Source organism: Gossypium raimondii, chromosome 9 (genome assembly GCF_025698545.1).
Source record: "Gossypium raimondii isolate GPD5lz chromosome 9, ASM2569854v1, whole genome shotgun sequence".
Classification (NCBI taxonomy): Eukaryota; Viridiplantae; Streptophyta; class Magnoliopsida; order Malvales; family Malvaceae; genus Gossypium; species Gossypium raimondii.
The window spans coordinates 4543954-4567085 of record NC_068573.1 but is presented as its reverse complement, the minus strand read 5'-3'; the positions used below and the strand labels follow the sequence as shown (position 1 = coordinate 4567085).

Below are 23132 nucleotides of genomic sequence, written 5' to 3'. Positions count from 1 at the left end.
AAGTCCTATTTTAGTATCTTAACTTAATTCAAAATTTTTTCAAATTGAGTCGAGTGAAATGAAATTTGAGTCTAGTCGAATCGAGTAAATTTTTTGATTTAAATTAAAAATTAAACATGTCAAATTAAAATATTGTTACAAGATAATTAATTCCTTATTAAAGCACATAAATTTGAAACCATATATATTTGAAAACTTTTTCAAAGTAAAATAAAAAATACTTTAGTATGATAAACTTGAATAATTAATTAACTCATTTAGGTCCCAAAATTATTATTCTATAAAATTTTAATTTTTAACTTTCTTTCTATATTTTTAGAATTTCTTATAATTTTTTAAAATATAAAATTTGGAATTTTTATAAATATTTTAAAATTTAAAAATTATTTTGAATTTTTGAAAATTATTTTATTTTTCTTTTTAAATTTTTGTTGAGAGAGACCAATTTGCTCATTTTCAAACTTAACAGTGATGTAAAGGATATATACACCAAATTGTTATTTGAATTATTCTAATTGTAAAATTCAACTCAATTTGAACTTGAAACTCGAATTACTTATTCAAGTTGACTCTAATAATTTGAATAGCTTAATTCGACTAACTCGAAATTTGAATTTTTTTGATATTTTCAAATCTAATCGAGCTTTACTCACCCCTAATTGGATGTACATATATTTAGTAGATTTTACGATTTACTCCTTTTTTGCTAAATACGCAGTATGCGGAAGACCAGGACTAGGACCTATCAACATCAACACCTACAAGGTATGGTCCTGCAGAAATGTTACTTTTCACTACCCCTTTAGAATGAAGGACCAAGATTATGAAACTGACGATTGGTTTGAAGTAATTTGCAACAAAACCGCCAACAGGGGAAAAGGTCCTTTCTTAAACATAAATGACATGAATCTACAAATACTGGACTTTGATTTTTTGGATGGCACCATCAAGGTCAACCATCCAATAACTTACTTCAACTGTCGAAAGAACCATCACAACGGGATGAGTCTCAACCTAACTGGCACCCGCTTTTCCTACTCAACTTCTGACAACAGTTTTTATTGTTCAGGTTGCGATAATTTGGTTACTATTTTTGGCAATGAAACAGATAAACTTTTGGGCAGGTGTTTGCAACCAAGTTGTAGGATTAATAGCAAGACTTCCTATGTTGCTAGTTGTCTTGCCTTTTTCCCTCAAGGTCCCAGTTCATTCTACATAAACATGAGTAATAAGGTTGATTCTAGTGATTATAGGAAGAAAAAATCATGCGAATTTGCTTCCTTGATTTCTGATGACTATGATTCAGAAGATTCTGATATAAGTAGTAGGACGCATGTCCCAACACAACTGCAATGGGGCACACCAATATTTGGTGAATGCTATTTGAATGATAGTTCGGATACTTCTTGTACATTTGATGGTAAATATTGCTAGTCGAGGTTGAGCTCTAATCATCTATGTGCGTGTGATAGGGATACTCACATTTATTCGACGTTATGCGAAGGTATGATTTAATTTTTTTTAAGGAAATTTTTTTCTTATATCTATATTATCTTTTTTACTTAACAAATTAAATTACATTATTTTAAGGGTAAACTACACCCATGGTCCCTTTTGTTCACCTTAGGTTACATTTCAGTCACTTATGCTTGAAATGTTACGTTTTAGTCACTTACGTTATCGTGTTGTAACATTTTAGTCACTGAGCCATTAATTGTCGTTAATGGTGTAATGGTAAGCTGACGTGGCACGTTAAATCATCATTTCAAACAAAAAATTTAGGTTAAATTATACAATTGGTCCCCATAATTTTTCGTTTTGAGCAATTTAATTCTTTTATGTTCTTTTAACTTTCTTTCTTTCTTTCTTTCTTTTTTTTCCATTCTCTTCTGCTTCTCCCTCTGTTTTTCTACCTTCTTTATTTCTTTTAACATACCAGGAAGTCGAATTGGTAGTGAAGAAAGAAGCATGGTATGGGTTTATGGGTTTGGTTATAGGGTTTTGGTTATAGGCAAATGATGACAGTCGACTTCCTACTTCTTTTTTCATTGCCAATTCAACTTCCTAATATGTTAAAAGAAATGGGAAAGGTATGAAAACAGAGGCAGAAACAAAAGAGAACGGAAAAAAAGAGGAAAGTTTAAAGAACATAAAAGAAAAAATTAAATTACTTAAAAAAATATGGGGATCAATTGTATAATTTAACCTAAAATTTTGTTTGAAATGATGATTTAACGTACACGTCACCACCGTTACACCATTAACGATTTATTAATGGCTCAAGGACTAAAATGTTACAACATGATAACGTAAATGACTAAAACGTAACATTTCAAACATAAGTGACTAAAACATAACCTAAGGTAAACAAAAGTGACCATGGGTGTAGTTTACCCTTATTTTAATGGTATTCACATCTTTTAAATTTTATATAAAATCGATAATAAATTTAAGATTGTGAGATTTGAACCTTCAACGAAAAATTTTAAGATTTAAGATTTATCATTTCAACAAGTAATTCATTTAATTCTTATATAAAATTTTAATAAATATGTCTATTACATAAGTTTTTCCAATCCCATTATGATTGTACCTTAAATTAATATTATTTTTAAAAGGTTATTTGAATTGGTGTCACATATCAACTTAGTCTCGACTCAGTTGAAAAATTATGAAAATCTATTACTTTTATAAAAGAACAACTATTATTATGAGAGTATTTTTATCATTTTATATTTCATGTAAAATCTAGAAAAATGAGTATAATAAAATTTGAACAAAAACACCTTAGTAGCTATTACATAACTTTACTATTTCAGTAACTCTTTTTTTATATATCATTATTTTTAAAATAATTTGTTACATAAGTTTTTTTTTCACTCACATCGTATATCATAATTTAGTTATTATTGGTTGAGGTATATCATGGCTAAAATATACTAATTAGTTGAAGATTAAAGATACAAAATCATATTTAATAAAGTATATAAAATTTCGATATATATATATATATATATATATATATATAAATAAGTGTATAAAAAATATGGGGAGTAATCCACTTACACCAAGTATAAAATGAAAGTTGTTTTACATCCTTTTGTATCCCCTATACGATTAATATTTTAATAATCCAACTGTTGAATTTATGGTTATATTTGTACTTGTCATGCATGTAAATTTTAAACCGATTTGATATTTCTATCATATTGATCTATAGTACTCCATATATTAATATATATTCAACGGTTGAATATTTTTACATTAAACAAAAGTTAGAAATTTTTAATTTATATCAAATTTGACACGAATGATTTATATGAATAAAATATTAAATTCAAAGGTTTGATTGTCAAAATATTAACCGTATAAAGAGATATGAAAGGGAGTAAAACAACTTTAATTTTATACTGATTTATTTAATTTTACACGGATTAAAGTGAATCTCTAAAAAATATGTACTTTTGCATATAATTATGCATATTTTTATTGGTAAAAATTCTTCAACATCTATAGTGCCAGAAATGTATACACTGCATGCATTAATTACTTAATATCTATTGCATTATATGGATGAAGCATCTAAGAGTCTCTCTATTATAGGATTTGACCAAATTAGTCCTCTACTATTAAATGAATTAATCTAATCCTTGTACTATTAAAAAGAATCAAAGAAGACTAAATTAAAATATAATTAACATATATTTTTAATAGAGTTAATTATTTTAAAGTTTTATGGTTCGTAAATAAAATATTTTGTTTAAAAAGAATAGATTTTGAAAAAAATTCAAGACATTTTTATACAAGAAAAGTTAACTCTTTTATAATATAAACTTATTTGATTATTTTAATAATATAAGTACTAAATTGATCCGCTTAATAATAGAATGTCTAATTTGATCCGATCTGTATAGCATAAAGACCTCTAGATACTTTAACCGAATAATATGATTATAACCTTTTTTTCTTTTTTATTCAATTCTTAAATGACAGATGGGAATTGTGGGGATTATTAGAATTGTCGCATGCTTTGTTTGAATACCCCTAGCAACTATTGCTCGTCGGAGTCTTGCCCTCCTAATCCTTATGAATATAATAATACGGGATTTCGTTGTGAGCGCAAGAAACAAACTCAAAATACTCATAACTTGAGAAGCATTATTATGGTGATTGGATTATGTCAATTCAAGGCGTGTTATACTTACTTTTGAATGCGTGAGGCAGTAACAATTATTTATCATTAAATTTGTAAGAGTTCAATATCAAAACAATGGATGGTGCGATAAGGTTCCCTCATTGTTGATTTTAATTTTCAGATTTACCTTTTAACTATGTTTCTTATATCTAAATAGGTTGCAGCACTAGTATTGGGACACTATTTCTACTACTTGCAACATGGAGTGTGTACAAAGTCCTCAAAAGAAAACAAAAAATCATGCTGAATCAGAAATGCTTCAAAAGGAATGAAGGTTTGTTACTGCAACAACATTTATCTAGCAATGAAAGTAATGTTGAAAAAATTAAGTTGTTTACTTCAAAAGAGATGAAAAAGGCGACTGATTCTTATAATGAAAACCAAATCCTTGGTCAAGGAGGTCAAGGGACTGTTTATAAAGGAATGCTAATAGATGGAAGCATTGTGGCTATTAAGAAATCCAAAATGGTGGAAGGAAAGAAATTTGATGAAAAGAAGGTTGAACAGTTCATTAACGAGGTGATAATTTTATCTCAAATTAATCACAGGAACGTGGTTAAGCTTTTAGGGTGTTGTTCAGAGGCTGAAGTTCCGCTATTGGTGTATGAGTTCATCCCAAATGGTACATTATACGATCTCATTCATAACGAATAGAATTACCATTGACATGGGAAATCCGTTTACGAATTGCGATTGAAATTGCCAATGCCTTGTTCTATTTGCATTCAGCTGCTTCTGCTCCTATTTATCATCGAGACATCAAATCTAGTAACATACTTTTGGATGATAAATATAGGGCAAAAGTATCTGATTTTGGAACTTCAAGATCAGTTGCACTTGAACAGATACATTTAACCACTCGGGTGCAAGGAACTTTTGGATACATGGATCCCGAATATTTTCGAACAAATCAATTTACAGAGAAGAGTAATATTTATAGCTTTGGAGTTGTTCTTATTGAGCTTTTAACAGGACAAAAACCCATCTCCGCAAACCAATCAGAGCAAGTGAGAAGCTTGGTATCTTATTTTTTGCATTCAATGCAGGAGAATTCCTTATTTAGCATTCTCAATCCAATGGTTGTAAAGGATGGTCCAGAACAAGAGATTATGGTTGTGGCTCTGCTAGCAAAAAGATGCTTGAATCTTAATGGAAAGAAAAGACCCACCATGAAACAAGTAGTAATGGAGCTGGAGTTGATTAAAGCTTCAGGTGGAACTGTTATTGAAGACTGTGGTGATGAAGAATCTGAAACAGATGACATGATCCATTCATGGGATACCAATCCTAGTAGTTCAATGTCCAGGAGAATTCCAACCGACAGTGTAACTTTTCCGTTAAATTCATCTTCCTAGTTTCCAACACTCCTGAAACAATTTATCTTGATTGATAGCCTTTAGCTTTTGTATTTGTCACACTGGTGGAGTCTTGTGGTTGCCCAAGAATTCATACTTGTTTCACACAATGTTATTTTATCTCTTGAAGGTATTTCTTACACAAGTTCTGGATATGTTTTTTTTCTATTGCTAAGTCGATGAGTTCATTAATTAAAAAGACCTCCAAACAGGGATACGAAATCAAAGGGCACCATCAAGAGAAAGAATAGTAACCCTAATTATCCACAGCTTTTTTTGCTCTTCTTTTTATATCTAAATGTTGGAGATTGACCCAATTAAGTAACGAACAAGTAGAAGAAATTAAGAAATTGAAAAAAACCCTAGAGGATAAAAAATTAGGAGTAAAGTTAAATTTACTATAATAACGAAAAAAGGAAGAGTACAAAAGATGTATATAACAACTAAACCTCAAAAACCCGAAAACAAAGAATTCTTTAAACGTGTTATGAGTTCTAATCTCTAATAAGTTTTCGGGGTTTAGTTTTTATTTCCATCTTTTATACTTTTCGTTCTTTTGCCATTTTAGTAAAATTATATTTCCCCGTAGTTTTTTATTTTCTTTGGACGGATTTTTTTATGTTGAATTTGTGTATTCAATTTTTCAATTTCTTCCTCTATTTTTACTTGTTCATTACTTAATCAGGTCGATCCCAACATTGAAGATGAAATAAGAAGAGGTGATTAACTTATCATAGTAATGATAAGCCTTTATTGAGTGAGAACAACTAAGGAAAGCAAGGGATATTAACAGATCCAACATACCCTCATCGCCATTTTTCTAGACGCCATTACTGCTCTTTCAACAACTCTCGAACTTTCAATTTCAACTCCTGTCGGAACCGTTCTGATTGTTCATATTCTTCTTCAGATTTTCCCTACAAATAAACAAACTAGCTTAATATCTTCTCCTGCAATAAAAATATAAGGGAATTGGATGGTACAAGTCAGCATTAAACATCCAATTCCATAAGAAATAACAGCAAACAGAGAAAAGACAACAAAAACGATTTGAAACATACAAAAACACAAATCCAATCAAGGCTGCATATTGACAGATAATTGAGCATCCATTACTTCCAGCATATATATATAATTGTGTAACATTAACAAAAAAATAATTTAAGAAACATATATTTTTTATAATTAGTTAATATATTTTAATTATATCAAATAATTAAAATAAGAAATATTATTTTATGTTAATTAATGCAATTAAAAATTAAATATTTAAATTTAATTAAATATTAAATGTGAAAAATCACACGTAATACTTGTGACAGCTAGTAATATTAAATACTAGAGTTATAAACTACTTGGGTTTAGCTTAAATCAGATTGGTTATCTTTTGTTGAAGAATCCAAATTAATTTGCAGCAAATTAAATTTGAACATCTTAATATATAATTCAAAAACCCTACAGTTCAAGTTAAATATTATATTAATGTTTTTGGAATTGTATCAAGAATCGAATCAATTAGGCTGTTATTTTTAGTCTGTAAGATTAAAATCAAGTAAATTATTAAAAAATCATAAAATAAAAATATTAATAATTATAAAATACAATTCAATCGAATCAACTGTTTTTAGCCTAGTTTGCAGATCACCTGATTTTTCACCTTTCTAGATCAATATCTTGATCGATTTCGATTCAATTAAATAGTTTAGTATGATTTAAACAACATTGCATTATAATTTTTTAATATTAATTTTATAAAAGAAATTTGAACCATTGAACATTATATATTTTTTACTTTTAATGAATTATAAACATTGACATATAAACTCTTGAATAACTAAATAAATAAATGATAAATTTATCATCGATTTAAAAAAAAATAAATTTATGCTATGGAAATGACCACATGAAAGCCCGAGACCACTCTTCCTAATAGAACAGATCAGCGAATAGAATCAAATTCATGTGTAAAGTGAATGATATTTTACAACAAATGTAATCACAAGTAACAGAAAAAAAAAAAAAAACTCACACCGATTAATCAATAAAGTCACATATATAACTTATAAAAAAAAACCTTAAAAGCTAAGCCCTAAAGTAGATCGACTCTCAAAAGTAGAGTCCATAGTGGAACCACTAAGTTGTCATAACATGATAGAGATGAACCTAACAAGATAGACACGAAAAACTAAAAAGTGAAGTTGTCAATAACCAATTCAGACTTGGTTGGTTAGTCACCTATCACCCAAAGTTCTAAGGCTAATCTTAAGAGAAATCTAAGGGAAAATCTTAAAACTAAGCCATGATCTCATAATCAAATATGGATTTGAGAGTATAGTTACGTGTAGAAAAGGTTAAAGCATCCCTGCAACATCTACGTAACACCTCTAACCCGTCTTTGTTGTCGGTTTGGAGTCACAGAGTATTACGATAACATTTCAAAAATTAACATTATTTACAAACTATAATTGATCATAAATACAAATAATCAAATCACATTCTATTCATAATTAAATATATGCATATGAGCCTTAAACCATATTTTCGTGGCCCTAAAAATAGATTAGAAACATCAAGCACCGCTTTTAGTGATTTTTATCTTTTGAGCTCAGTATTAACTTAATTTAAATAGTTTGGGGTCAATTTGTGAATTTATTAAATGTTTATAATTATGCTATGGATGTAATTGTTGTGTTGTGAATTTAGATGATTGAGTATTAAATTTGGTTGTTAAATAAACAAGTTTTGTTAAGTAATTTTGAGTGAATTTAATGTTTAAGGGTTTATTTGTGAAAATAGTAAAAATTTAATGCAAATATTGTGAATTGATGGAAAATATGGGTTCTTTAGAAGTTATAGGAAATTCAGTTAAAATGAATTTTAGTTAATTGTGATTAAATTGTAAATTTTGGGATTTAGGACTAAATTGCATAAAAGGTAAAATATTGGGGTTGATTTGTAAATTTCTCATTATTAAGGGTTATAAGTTAAATTAATTATTTTAAATTATTTAAATGGTTTAATTGAGTGAAAATACACGTCGATGGCACTAGCAACACCGATGCATCCAATATCGTTGACAATCCCCACGTTTTATCCACAACTGGCTCATGTGACACCACACAGTCATCCATTGATAGTGTCGCAAACACCCCAGTGTCATTGCTCTAACGAGGTGGATCATCCTCGTAATCGTTGACTCAAACAGGGGATGTTCAATGGGCGGCTTGGTGGACTTATAATAATTTTCTTTGGGCATAGTGGACTTTTTTGCTAGTTGTTTACTAGTGGTTGTAATGGCGAAGTCAAGGGGTTGGTAGGGGCTCGGCTTCCCTAAAATAATTTTTTTTTCATTTAGGACTTTTTTAGAATTTATAAAATTTTAAATTAGTAATGGTAAAATTGTACTTTGATCCTCTCAAAAATGATAAAATGTAATTTAATCTTTTAAAAATTATAAAAAATTAACTATTAAAATAATTATATTTTTACTATCATAAAATATACAGTTTAATTTCGACCCAAATTTTTTTGCCTCACCCTTGGCCGGTTGTTTGTATTTTCTTGCTGGTTTTTGAAATGTCTCTTTTTGTTGTTTTGATTTGGTGATTTTCGTGAATTGTTGTTATAGTAATCCCACTGTTTGAGTGGTTGATTTTTTTTTAATTATATATTTTTAATAAAATCTTTTGTTGGCTGAGAAAGAAAAGTATAATAATTTTATTTCAATAGTTGTATTATACAAAACATTATATTTTTAAAATTGTCTTATTACTTATGTTTACATTTTAGGTAAACTTTTGAAATCATATATAATTATTCTATTATATATATATATATATATATTCTTTTATCAAAATTTTAATAAATTTTTATTTTTATTTTAAACAATTTCATATAGATTTTAATTATATCTGCTATTTTTTTACATAATGCTTAGAACTACTCATTGTCCCTCCTTAAGTCATAAATAGGAGGATAATACATTTTAACACACTCGAACCATTTGACTAGCAAGCATTGTTAATCGAGAAATTAAAACATATTTGAATTATGGTGTTTAGATGATTTTTGAAATGTAAGTTAAAAGATAACAATTATCTGAATCGATCCCAATTTTATTTCTTATTTAATTTATAATTAATTTGTTTATTATAAAAAGACATTTTATAAGAGTTATTTATTTTTATTAACTAGAAAATTTTAAACCCTTTCAAAATATATTTATTGAAAAGAGTTTGAAATTATACCTGATAATGTCCAAAATCATAAAAACAACACATTTTATTAAAATAAGTAGGAAACCTCAAAAATTGAAAATAGTATGAAAACCACTAAACCGAGTCAAATTATTGTAAATAATCAAACCCTCATAATGGTTTGGCCATTTTTGGCGTAGTCATTTTAGAAACTGTTTCTTTTCTAACCATTTCATCTTTATGAGAATTGATGAAAGAAACATTGTATTTATCGGACTTAATTAATTCATTTTATTTATTTAAATTTGATCCTCTATTAATCTTTGGTATAACATGTTTCATTTAATGTTTGGTAGAGTAGAAGACTTTGGAGAGCAGATATTTCTAAACTGTTTATCTAGCAACTGAATGTGAACTGACGCCTTTTGTAATGAAATGAGATGCCATGTCATGCAATCAAAATAAAACACAAAAAGTCAGTATCATATAAAAACATAAAATATAATCAAGAAATAGTAAAACACCTAATCGGATATCTACTAGGGTTTAGTGTAGTTCTACCTAAGGTGGATTCTAAGGTTCACTATATGAAGTTCGGCTTCTAGGGCAAAGGTACCCGAACCAGCAGATTCCTTGATCTTCACCCATTATAGGCTCATATAGATCAAGTTCGGTTCAGGGGAATACATTTTTCCTATGACTATACGGAGATGAAAATCTCACGAAGGCATAGGTACCGATGTATTCCGAAAGCGATCCACTATCCTATACGGAAGTGAAAACCTCACGAAGGAATAGTTTCTCACTCCCACTTAGAAGGGTAAGATCATTCAACTCATATAATGTATAATGCAAGCAATACTTAGATCAATTAAGCAAGAAAATGATGAATGCAAAAGGATATCATGAATTTTTTAAAATTTATTTTTTCGACCATAAGACAAAAATTAATCAACTTTGTGGCTCGACTCTCTTATTTTTTTAAAAAAAAAGTCCCTAGCGGAGTCGCCAAGCTGTCGAAACCATTCTTATTTTGAAAAACAAAAATAAGTTGTCGATAAAAATTGGAAAAATTGGGAGTCGCCACCAATCTTTTATTGAGGTGTGATTGGATCACCTAAAAACGACTTTGGTATACTAGTTTTAGAAAAAAGGATCCGGGAGTCGGTTACGTACGAGGAAGGATTAGCACCCTCGTAACGCCCAAAAATTTGTACCTAGCTGATTAATTAGTGTCTTAATGTCGAGAGTTAAAAAATATGATCTTTAGTAGAAACTTTAAAAATGCGTTAGACTTTTCTCATTTTAGAAAAAGAAAATGTCACACCCAATGCGTTAGGGCACGATATTCTACTTCTCCAGAAATGAGTTTGTCCAAAATACTCGTGTAATAAAATTCAAAAAATAATCATTTGTTTAAGGTTTATAAAGAAACCGCAGCCCAATACGTTAGGGCACGACTTCTCAAAATTCTAAAAATTGAATATTTCTTTTATTGTTTTTTAGAAAAAATCTTTATCTCGAGAAATCAACGCGTCACATCCAATACGTTAGGACACAACATGTTGAATTCCCGATGACAAGTTTTATTTTGTTTGATTAAAGAGCAATTCTCGATCGTTAGATTTTACGAAGAAAATTGGAACCCAAGACATTAGGGCTCAATTCTCTTGAAAATCCTAGATACGAGTATTATCTCTATTTTGAAAGTTTTCTATTTTAAATTCGAGTAAAAGATGATGTAATGTTATATTGTATGTATAAATGTTGCGATAACAAATACAACAATAATAAATACAATAATGGCATAGAAACAAATAAATAAACGAAACAAATATACATAAGAAAAAATAATCAATGACATGCAAAGTATCAAATAAACGAGCAAGATAAAAAATAATAAAAATCAAAACACAAATTAATACACAATTGAAAGAAATAAACAAAAAAAAGAATAAAAGGTACATAATATGTACATTGAAATTATGAAGAATAAAAAAACATATGATCTACATATAAAATTTTGACTTATAAACTTATATAAACAAAAGTCATAATGCATTTAAGAAAATAGAAACAATAAATATATATATATATATATATATATATATATATATAAATTATAAAATATGTGTTTAAAATATAAGTATGTATTGAAGCAATTTGAAAATAAAAAACATATGTATATATATATATATATATATATATATATATATATAATATTCATTAGAAAAAAATAAATATATTTACATGTACATATAAAATATATATATATAGATTAAAAATAATTAAATAATATCTACATTATAAAATTAATAAAATAAATAAATATGTGCATATATATAAATATGAGAAAATATTAGTTTGAAAAAATATAAATATGTACATAAAAAATAAATATACATATATAAATTAAAAAATTAATATGAAAATCATAAAAATAAAAATAATAATTAAATTATTATATATATAAAAAACTAAATCGAACTGCAAATAAAAAAACTGGGGTAAATTCGCAAATAAATAAAGCCCAAAGGACCGTATTGAACGCGCAAATAATCATGGAGGGACTGGAAGGGAAATTTTCCCTTTTCCTGTAAACGACATCATTCCATAGGGACCAAATTGAAATTGAAAATAAATTAAAGGCAAATTTTAAAAATAAAATAAATTTAATTGTAAAAATATTAAAAGGCGGAGGGGCTAAAAGCGCAATTTACCCCTCCGCTTAAAACACGCGGATCCTAAGCCGGGTCGGGTCAAAGTCGGGTCAACCCATGCTCAAAACGACGTCGTTCTGAAGGGCTATTTAAGCCACTAACCCTCCCAAAAATTTCATTTTAAGCCTTTTCTTAAAAAAAAAATAAATTAAACTTTAAAAAAGGTCTCCCCTCCTTTATCGTTCGGCCAGGGTCCGTGCATCACGGCCATCGCCACCACGCCGCCATGAGATCTCCGGCCTGCAATCGCTGCTTATACTGGCCAAAAAGAAGGAAAATCCCTAATCTGGTCCTTTCGAAACACCTAAACCTAGATCTGGCCCCGAAACCTTCAAAAAACTGCTGAAAGAGCCCCAAATTCCTGAGAGTCCTTTCGATTTCCGGCCGTTCACGGCGATTCTGGGCACTTCTTAGGTTGTTTCTTTCCTCTTTCTTTATTTTTTTTATTTACATGCAAATAATAATAATAATAAATAATAATAATGCGATAAACTAAAGCAAAATGGAAAAAATCTAAACCTTAGTTCGATTATTCGACTCTTTGTCTTTTGCAGTAGGAATACTCTTTTTTTTCTTATTGATTTTCGAATCCCGTTTACAATATCTTCAATGGCTTTTTATAGCCAAATCAAACAATGTAAAGAAGAAAAGAAATCTCTTTTTATTTGATTTGTGAATCTTTGATTTCGTTTCCTTTTCTGTTGTTTCTTGCTGTGCAGGTGAAGATCGCGTGGAGATTCGGAGGGCGAGGCTTGGCTTGCGGCGGCTGAAGCTTACCTCAGAAACCCTAGGGTTTCTGCCACTGTTTCGGGCCATTGGATTTGGGCCTCTGTTTTTTTTATTTTGGGCCTTGTATTCTTGGCCAACTTGTTTTGTTCTGGACTTGTAAAAAAAAACTCTGGACTTTTTATTATTTTGGGCCGGGTAAAATTTAGGTATAACATGTTTAAATTTGATCCTCTATTAATCTTTGGTATAACATGTTTCATTTAATGTTTGGTAGAGTAGAAGACTTTGGAGAGCAGATATTTCTAAACTGTTTATCTAGCAGTTGCATATACGTTATAGTTTCCAAACTGATGGATTTGTATAGCAGTCAAGGTGTTGTTGCAATTGTTGTCATATGAAAATTACTCTGTTGTTAGTATCAATAGTATATATTAAAAGGAGAATCTTCTTATGGTCCATATTTCTTGAAAATGATACCTCCTTGGTTTTAATTTTCAATGAAACAAATGCATGTTGGCTGCTATTTTTCTTAGCAATTAAATTGGATTAAGTTTTAGTGTTCCCAATTTTTTAGAAAGGAAATTTTCTTATATAATTTGAAACCGAAATTGCAATTTCTCCTTAAATTCTTTGGAAAATCATTAGTCGTAGAAACGGAACATGGTGCAGGGGTACTAATTAGTGCAAATTTAAAATTAATTAGCAATATTGTCGATAATTAATGTAGTAATTAATTAACAAAATTTTATTTAAAGTATAAAGTAATAAGACGTTGATGTAACAATTTAAATATGTTGATTTAATTGTGGCCCAAAGCCTTTAGTTTCTATCATTTTCTGGATATAATTTTCCACTCAGAATACTTTTCCACAAAAGAATATGACTTGGAAATTGAGTTGAGCCTTTATTTCAAAATATCGTCTTCGGCTTTTATCTACGAAATTTTTCATCTGCTCTTGTTCAGGTTAAATCAAGATCCAAAAAGGAATACTTGAGACAATTTACTACTGTTTTCTCTATTCGCAGATTTTATTTTATTGAGCTCCAGACCAGTTTTGTCACGAAAATTACATAAAAATCAGTTTTTATGTAATATATTTCACTCAAATGTCTAGAATACACACATGTATTGATAGCATAAATAAATTTTAGACTTGTGATTCTAATTCTCCTTATGTGTTGAATGGCTATAAATAAAAATGTGGAATCTCTTGTCATCAGAAAGGGTCAAGAGTGACATTCTTGGAAATTTCTTCTCAAGTTGTAAAGAACAATCACCTTTGCTATCACTCACTAAGGATAATGCCCATTATTTTGGGCAAGGGGCTAACATTCTTTTGCTAATTCCTCCCTTCTAGCTTTATCGACAGCCAGGATTGTATATACTTAACAACTAATATAAATATACCTATATACCTATTTGATTAATTATAACACAAAGTACAAAATTAATAAACGTTGACTTTAATCACAAATATTTTCATCTATTGTATAGTTTGAGTTAAATTTTGTTTGAGATAAAATTAATATTCGAGTAAAAGTCTTTTAGGGGTGAATCTAGGGGCTAGTAGGAGCCCCGGTCCCTCTTAAAATAGAAAATTTTTCATTTTGGCCCTTTAATAATTTAAATTAGTAAAGGTAAAATTACACTGTGCCCCCTAAAAATGATAAAATTTTGATTTAATTCTTTAAAAATTGTATTTTTACAATTGTAAAAATTACAATTTAATTTCGGTCTCCCCTAAATTTTTTTTTTTGCCTTCGCTCCTGTTTCAACAATGATGACTTTAATATTACAGCTCAATATAAATACTTAACAAAAAATTTGTATCACTTCTTTCATTCACTTATTGGTAGAATTGAATTAATATTATCTAATGAGTTTTTGAAAATAATTTTACTTAATCTACAATATCAAGCTTTCTATTTTACAATATAATTTAAAATATTTAAAATTTTGAAGGGATGAACATAAATTATCCTTATTTCTCAATACTATTTGTTGAGTAATTCTGTGTTGTGTCCCATTGAAGGGGACAATTGAGTATTTATACATACTATTATTATTTATGATTTGACTCCATTGTTCATGGACTTGACTCCATTATTCATAGGACTGACTCTCTGAATAGGCCTCAAGCATGCTGGACACGTGTAGTATTCTAGCTCACTTATCAGACCTCGTGACCACCTACATGTAAACTCCTTGGATATGATCTGAACTGAGACCGCAAACTCCCCTTGGCTCGTGCGAGCTAATATTGTGAGCTCCCCTGGTAGTTCTCTCGGTTTCAGGTTGGTGATCATTGGTGTATAACAATCTAGTTGCCTCTAATGGGCCTAATGAGGGTTATAAAGTGGCGCTCCTTAGGGCCATCACTTTGCGTTTAATATAGCTTGGAGAATACGTAGCGTCTATTGGAATCTGGTGTCAGCTTCGCCATGTGTATGGGTGAATCGCGGTTGTATATATCTGACCGTTGATGTCCCTCGGTCATTTGAACTGCTGAAACGTGGGGGGAATAGGCTTCTTTAAAAAGGGATTTTTTGAAACCCTAAAATGCACGAACTTAGCATTTTTGTTACTAGAATTAGTCAAAGCTTTTCTTTAAGGTAAATCTCAGTAACTCCTTGTCTTAGGTTTTAAATTTCCTCTATCTTTTTTTCTTATTTCTGCATCGAAGATATGCCGAGAATGAGAGGAGCTCATGGCCAGCTAATTCCACATTGCCCACCGTGAGAGCGCACTTCCAAGGTCCTTATTGAAGCTAACCTTTTCATGTGCACTACAAAATATGAAGAGATGCATTGCGCTTTGTGTGCGTGGGGATTTAAATCTCTAACTTAGCTTATGAATTCTCGATTCTTGATGGGTCGTATAGGCTTAGCAACACCAGTGATGGCAGTTTCTTGCTCCCCCTCCACATCTTAGAAGTTGGGTTTCATCTGCCCCTAGATCCGTTTTTCTGCCATCTGCTCTAAGAGTATGGGATTGCTCCCAGTCAACTTTGTGGGTTCTTTTAGTGGATTATGGTGGTGTATTTGATTGATTTTTGTTGTCATAATGAAGGACCTTTGCTTATAGTTTTCCAGAGCTTGTACCTATTAAAGGCCCCAAATCAAGGAAACTCATTGGGTTTTTATTACTTTTCTCTCCGCAGGAAAGGCAAAACCATAATCACAAGTCGATGTGTTAAGCTTCGGCTAAACTAGGGGAAGTATATCAGGGTGAGATGCAAGCTCGTAGATGGGTTTGGCTTTCCTATTGGGTGGTCTACATCGAGCTGGGATATGTGCTCATTCAAGCGAATTGTCAAGATAGATAGTGGTGATGCTTAGCTGAAAAGGCTCCATGTTGGCAGTTCCCTGGTTATTGAAGATCTTCTAGCACTGAGGAATGTGTTCTTATACTGCTTGGAGGGTCACAACCCCAATCCCAATAGACATAGATGGGGAGATAGAAGGGAAGTTTGTCCACATTCGCTGCACCAATTGTTGAGTAATTCTCTGTTACGTCCCATTGTAGGGGACAATTGGGTATTTATACATACTATTGTTGTTCATGATTTAACTCTACTATTCATAGACTTGATCCCATTATTCATAGGGCTGACGCTCTGAGTAGGTGTCAGGCATGCTAGACATGTGTAACGTTCTAGCTTGCCTGCTAGACCTCACGGACACCTACATGTAAACTCCTTGGATATCTGTGAACTAAGACTAAGAAATTTTCTTGGCTCGTGCAACCTGAAGACTAAGAAATTTTATTGGCTCGTGCAAGCTGATACTGCGAGCTCCCTAGTAGATCTCTCGCTATACATCTCGCACACATCCATCTGGTGGGGCCGGGCAAGATTACAGGTAGGCAACTGGGAACTTATTTGGATTTTGAGTTGGTGATCATTGATGTATAACACTATAGTAAAAATATTTTATGGAATTTGAAAAATATATATAACAAATTTGGGGTCAAGGCTCAACTAGCCCTTTTATTTGTCTCTAACTCTTTATACGTAACCTAGTTTAGTTTAGATTATTCTTTTAATTTTAAATGGAGACCTAAAATTATTTTCTAATGACATTTATTTTTTTAAATTGTCCAACAGATAAGTGGTAAAAGTAGCATATTTTAATCCCGTTCTTTATGCATTTTTGGATGATTATTCATGCAAATTAGTGAATTTTATGCTCATAATCCTTTAAATTCATGTTTTTATACTTAGAAGAGCATTTGAGAGCAAAAGGAGTGAAAAAAAAGCGAAAATTGGACAATTAGAGTAGATTTCAGGAGCCACATGGGCTGCCATACGGCCATGTGTCAAACCATGTCAATTTTGCAATTCGTATTCTAAATACGCAAAAAATACCATTTTTAGGCTTTTCGAGCATTCTAAGACCTATAAATACCAAATAGAAGAAGAGAATAAGGGGCCATCAGAGATTATTGAAGACAACAACTCGAAGAACACCATTGAAGCCGACTCTAAAGTAGATTTCCATCAAGATTGAAGACCTTTTAATTTCTTTGAAGTTTTTTTATGAGTTTCTTTATTTCTTGTGGTTATACTTTTTTTGAGATGTTTTTATTTACAATTATAAACTAATTTTCTTCATATATAGGGAAATGAACCCTATGATGAATTCATTATTTGATTTTTATTTTACACAATAAATACTTAAATCTTGTTCTCGCTATGTGTGCTTATTTCTTATTTTAATATTATTGGGGTATTAATTCATGTTTAATGTGTTTAAATTAGAGGAGGAAAAGTCCCTGTTTAAGAGTAAATCTAGCTTAATTGAGTGGAGTTGCATGCAATCCTAGAAATAGGATAACATAAATCTACAAATTAGATCAAATCTAATAGGGGATTCCATAGATCGAGTTAATGCGATAATATGTGTTTTAATTAGAAAGAAATTTAAATTAATCAACCTAGAGTCAGTTGCTCTTAGTCTTGAAAGAGATAATAACATAATTTAAGGATTTCTACAGATCAAGATATTAAGTGAACAAATTGTTTAATTCAGGTTGATAATGACAGATGAAGTCTAGGTGGGTTCTTTCCTAGGTATTGTTCTTCTTCTTGGTTATTATTCAATTATTTTCCTGATTTATTCTTTGCTGAGTTCTTTAGTTAATTAATTTAGTTAATTTTAGTTTAAATAAATCACTCCAATTTGTCGGTTAAATAATAGGAAAATGGTAATTACTAGTACTTTTAATCCTCGTGGGAACGATATCTTTGCTCACTGTAGCTATACTATTTATCAAAAGGTGCACTTGCCTATATTGTAGTTTTAGTTGATTTCGTGACTATAAAGTTTTTGGCACCATTATCGGAGACTGAAATATTAGGAAAACTGTATTTCTATTAATTTAGCCATTTTTATTTTATTGTTATATATATTTTTAATTTAATTTTTACATTTTAATTTTTCTTTGTTTGCTTCTGGCAGGTTCTTTTGGTTTATGACTAGAGAAAACCCGTCGAGACCATTGATTTTTGACAGTGAGATTGAAAGAACTACTCACGGAAATCGTCAAGAGATTAAAGAAGCAAGGCAAAGTCAACAAAATATAGTAGACGATCAAGAGGACAATAATATTATTGTGGAGATGGGTGATAAATAATCAACTACCTTCCGTAGATCCTATCCCTCGTACTATGTATGATTATGCGAAGCCCACTTTGATTGGGGCTGAATTGAGTATTGTAAGACCTATCATAGCTGCAAATAATTTCGAGCTGAAGCTGAACTCAATTTAGATGGTACAATAGTATGTTCAGTTTGATGGTTTGCAAGATGAAGATCTAAGCACTCATCTGGCCAATTTTATAGAGATTTGTAGCACTTTCAAGATTAATAATGCCACTAATGCTGTCATTCGCTTACGACTGTTCCCATGTTCATTGAGGAGCAAGACAAAACAGTGGTTAAATTCTTTACCACGAGGCTCTATCACTACTTGGGCTCAAATGATTGATAAATTTCTATTGAAGTACTTCTCACCTACTAAAATGACTAAGTTAAGGAGTGACATCTCTTCTTTTGCCCAAATCAATTTAGAGGCATTATATGATGCATAAGAGAGATTCAAGGATTTATTAAGAAGGTGCCCTTATCATGGCGAGTTACCTTTATGGTTGCAAGTTCAAACCTTTTACAATGGTTTGAATCGCTCAACTAGGAAGTTAATTAATGCAACAGTTGGTGGAACATTGAATAATAAAACACTCGAGGCAGCTTATGAGTTTATTGAGGAAATGACACTAAATAATTATCAGTGGCAAGTCATTAAAACAAAATCGATGAAAGCAGTCGGTGTTTTTAATCTAGATATAGTTACTATGTTGTCAAGCCAAGTAGAAGCACTGAATAAGAAAATTGATGTTTTATGCTTTTCTACGCAGGTGAACTCAGTGATGCAATACGATACGAATGGAGTAGGGATGATTAATTTATAATGTTTACCCTTCAATTCTAGCACAGAGAATAAGTAAGTCAACTTTATGGGTAACAATTCTAAACCTCAAAATAACCCTTATAGTAATAACTATAATGCAGGTTGGAGGAACCATCCCAATTTTTCTTGGAGTGGTCAAGGAAATCAAAGAACACAATCCCCTCCAGGTTTTCAGCAACCTTATTAGCAAAAGAAGAAACCAAACCTTAAATAGATGCTTGCCAAATTTATTTCAGTTTTTGAAACTAGATTTCAAAACACTAAAACACTAAAACTAACACTGAAAAATCAACAAGCATCAATTCAATGACTTGAAAATTAGATTGGACAGCTTGGCAAACTTGTTTTGGAAAGACCACAAGGTAGCTTACCTAGCAATATTGAAACTAACCTAAGAGAGCAAATCCATCCAATTATTGTTCGAGACATGGAATGGTTAGTCGAACCTGAATAGAAACCGATGCTAAAAGCTATTGTGAAAGATGATGAGGTTGAAGAAAGTAAGAAAGATCAAAAGCCAGTGGTTAAAGAATACTAACCTCAAATTACATATCCAATAGCATTGAAAAGAGACTACACAAATGAACAATATGGTAAATTTCTTAAGCTTTTAAAAAAATTGTATATTAACTTACTGTTTGTTGAAGCTCTGTCATAAATGCCAAATTATATAGAAATTTTAAAGGAGATGTTAACGAATTAAAGGAAATTAGACGACTCGTCGACTGTGGAGCTCAATGCATTTTGCTTGGTCATTCTCCAAAACAAACTACACAACAAATTTAAAGACCTAGGGAGTTCTATTATTCCTTGTCTTATTAGTAGTTTAGATATTGAAAATGTTTTGGCTGATTTAAGGGCTAGCATAAATGTTATGATGCCCTACAAGATATTTAAACAACTTGGTCTTGGAAAACCCAAACGTACTTGGATGAATATTCAATTAGCGGATAAATCAATCAGATATCCTAGGGGTATTATTGAGGATGTAATTGTAAAAATGGACAAATTCATATTCCTTGTTGATTTTGTTGTATTAAACATGGATGAGGATAGCGAGGTACCTATGATATTAGGTCGACCCTTTTTAGCCACTGCTAGAACAATTATCGATGTTGGTACTGATGAACAAGTATATAAGCGAATAAAATTAAAACATTCCCTTTTTTAAAATAATGATGAAAACATGGATAAATAATTAAAAGGAACGTGGACAAATATAAATATGAATCGTAGAACATATAAAAATATATACATGCATGAATTATAGGATATGAAAGTATGTAAAAGGTATATGTTAAAATATATAGAATATATAAATATGTATATATATTTATGAAAAGAAAATGTAAGTAAATATATATAGTTACGTATATGAATTGCAAAACATATATAAAAATATACAAGGGTATATATTCATATATATATATAATTTATAAAATACGTATGTGTATGTGTATATATATGTATATAAGAATTATAAAGTATATAAAAAATATAAGTATGTATTTATATATTCATAGAAGTAAAGTAAAAACTATGTATATAAATATATATAGGCGTGTATATAAGAAATATAAAAATATATAAGTACGTGTGTATATGTGAATAAATTATACAAAAGTACATACGTGTACATATATATATATATTATGAACATGTATATATATAATTAGATTTGAAATAACAAAAGGGTATGAATGAATAGATAAATATAATAATAATAAGGTAAACAGTAATGATAAACACAATGAAAGTGATGGTAATATTAAAAATAATAGCAATAGTAAAAATAATTATAGTACCATTGAAATTAATTAATTTAATAGAAAAAACAACAAAAAGGACTAATTTGAACTTAACACAGAACTTCGGTGGAGAAATCCGTAAATAAATAAGGAGGAAGGACTACTCTGAACATGTGTGTAATATGGGGGACCAAAATGGAAATCTTCCCTCTCCCCCAAAACGATGTAGTTCGAGTAAGAACTGAATTGAAAGCGCGACAAATAACGGGGTAAAATTGCAAAAGTAAAGAGTATTTAATTGGAAACACAAAGAAAAGTAGAAGAACTAGGGTAGCAATTATACCCTAGTCACAAGACACGCGGATCCTCTAGGTAAATGGGTCGGGTAATCGGGCAAAGTTAAAATGATACTGTTTTGGCGCCTGAGACTGAGGCGCAAAACAACGTCGTATGGGTATACTATAAATAGAATTTTTTAAACCCCAAAAAATCATTTCAGCCCTATTTAAAAAAAAATCTGCCAAACTCTCTCAACCTCTCCCTTTACCCCATTAGCTCATTTGCAAAGGCCCATCGCCGTCCGTCATGGCTGCTGGTTCGGACGGCAATGACCGCCATATACCATGCCGAGTCCCAAAAAGAAGCCATTTTAATCCAATCGACCTCCCTAAGCCCGTTTTGAAGCCAAAACCTTCAAAAGACAAGCAAAAGTACCCGAACGAGCCAGAGACCCCCTGACTTCTGGCCTCGCTGTTAACGGCTGGTTTTGGCGACTAAGGGAGGACTCCCAACGACGTGGCCGTGGCACGTTTCAGGTACGGTTCTCTCTTTTATTTTTTATTTTTGTTATTTAATATAAAAAAATGTAAAGAACAATAAGAAAAATGAAAGAGAACCGAAAAAAAGTAAAAAAAATTCACCTCTCAAATTCGTTCTCTGATTTCATTTTTTATTAAAATGTTCTTACAGATTCGTAGTCGAATCAAAAATGTTTTCTTATTCTTTAATGTCTATTTCTACCATTATAAGTAAATCATGATAAGTTGTTTTTTAGAAGTAAATATTTTAGGTTGTTTCCTTGAACTGAGTTATTATCTTGAAGTTTTAAATTTGCAAGTTTGACATCAAAATCATGATTTTTTGTGAGATTTTGAGCCTATAAAGCATACACTTTCTATGCTCATTTTATTATTGGTTATGAGTGTGTCAACTTGATTTGTTATTCTAGAACTTGCTTCGATTATGCATGTCGAGACCACACCATTGATTTTATATACTGAGATGACAGAGGCACTTAGGTTTTAACCCACTTAAGCTGTTAAAAGGTTACCTATTGAATTAAGCCTTAGTGAACCCCATTGAGCCTAACAATTTTTTTCTTGATTAACCTGTTAATGTTAACCCATAACCTATATTTTCATTGTAAAAATTTTCCCATTTTATTGATTCCCTTTTTGTCGAGATTTGATTTGGTTAGTGGCCTAACTATGTCCCATTATTTGAATTGCTGAATCTTTTTTACTGTTCTCAATAATAATAAAATAAAATAAAGTTAAAAAATTTTAGTTGATTGAGCTTGAATAATTAATTTAATATATTGTTGAGAAGCTTGTTTTATTCTTATTTATTCTTGATTGATACAGTCACTCTTAGTTCAATATTTACTTATTTTTCTTGTTTGGTAATATATCAACTTGATCTCGATTATAACCAACTTTTC

At 30.4% G+C, this 23132-nt stretch overlaps 1 non-coding gene and 1 pseudogene across 1 annotated transcript; one reads left to right on the top strand and one right to left on the bottom strand.

Moving 5' to 3' along the window:
• The first annotated feature begins 807 nt into the window (after positions 1-807).
• LOC105797396 (wall-associated receptor kinase-like 1) lies at positions 808-13236 on the top strand (annotated as a pseudogene).
• Positions 13237-19224: 5988 nt separating this feature from the next.
• Positions 19225-19331, bottom strand: LOC128032956 (small nucleolar RNA R71). The gene has a single exon (XR_008189294.1). It is a non-coding gene; the product is annotated as a small nucleolar RNA R71 (small nucleolar RNA).
• Between the last annotated feature and the right edge of the window lie 3801 nt (positions 19332-23132).